The sequence below is a fragment of the Arachis duranensis genome, chromosome 10, assembly GCF_000817695.3.
Source record: "Arachis duranensis cultivar V14167 chromosome 10, aradu.V14167.gnm2.J7QH, whole genome shotgun sequence".
Lineage (NCBI taxonomy): Eukaryota > Viridiplantae > Streptophyta > Magnoliopsida > Fabales > Fabaceae > Arachis > Arachis duranensis.
The window spans coordinates 92,056,727-92,058,206 of record NC_029781.3 but is presented as its reverse complement, the minus strand read 5'-3'; positions in this window follow the sequence as shown (position 1 = coordinate 92,058,206).

The window sequence follows — 1,480 nt, the reverse complement described above, 5'->3', positions numbered from 1 at the left end:
GCAAGGAACATTAGATCTAAAAATTTTAAGTCTTGTGTCTTTTGTGTGTTTTTCTCTTTCATCATAAAATTCAAAAATCAAAAAATTATCTTCTCTAACTATTTTCAAGCAAACTTTTCGAAATTTTCTATAAAAATTCAGATTTCAATTTAAAAAATTTCCAAAATCTTATCCTTTTAAGATTAAAAAAAATCACATCTTTTTCAAAAATATACTAACCACTTTTTCTTTCCTCATTTTTTTGAAAATTTTTTAAAATATTTTTTTAATTTTAATTTTATTTTTTATTTTAGTTTTTATTTTATTTTCTTTTATTATTTCAAAAATTATTTTTTTATAATAAAATAAATAAAATAAATCCACATCATCTCCCTTTCTCCATCATGGACCTAAGTGGAAATGAACAATCCAGAAGGACTCTGGGATCATATGCTAACCCTACTACTGCTTCATATGGGAGTAGTATCTGTGTACCCTCCATCGGAGTTAGTAGTTTTGAGTTGAATCCTCAGCTCATTATCATGGTGCAGCAAAGTTGCCAGTATTTCGGTCTTTCACAAGAAGAACCTACAGAGTTTCTGGTACAGTTTTTACAAATTGCTGACACAGTACATGATAAGGAAGTATATCAGGATGTCTACAGATTTTTACTGTTTCCATTTGCTGTAAGAGACCAAGCTAAGAGGTGGTTAAATAACCAACCTAAGGCTAGCATAAGGACATGGAAACAGCTATGAGAAAAATTCTTGAATCAATATTTCCCTCCAAAACGGATGACACAGCTAAGGCTGAGCATTCAAAGCTTTAAACAAGGAGATAATAAATCTCTTTATGATGCCTGAGAGAGATACAGAGAGATGCTAAGAAAATGCCCCTTTGAAATGTTTTCAGAGTGGGTGCAGTTAGATATCTTCTATTATGGGCTTACAGAGAAAGCTCAGATTTCTCTAGACCACTCAGCTGGTGGATCTATATACATGGGAAAGACAATTGAAGAAGCTCAAAAGCTCATTGATACAGTTGCCAGAAATCAGCATCTGTACCTAAGCAGTAAACCTTCCATGTAAGAAGAGGCTAAAACAGTAACTGCTGAACTAAGTCCTGCAGAACAAGTTACTGAATTCAATCAGCAATTAGATTTTCTAACAAAACAGCTAGCCGAATTCAAGGAGATACTACAAGAGACAAGAATGGCTAATATGAATATGGAAGTGCAGCTAAAGCAAATAGAACAGCAGTTATCAAAATAAATAACAGAAGAGTGCCAAGCAGTTCAATTAAGAAGTGGAAAAACATTAAATACCTAACTTCAAGGCAGCAGAAAGCCAAGAAATGAACAATCTGCTACCCAAAATCCCTCTGAGGACAGTCAGAGCCCAGAGAGGAATAAATCTGGCGCTCAAACGCCAGAAAAGGGGTGGAGAGCTGGCGTTGAATGCCCAACCCATGCTCAGTCCTGGCATTCAACGCCGGAAACAGG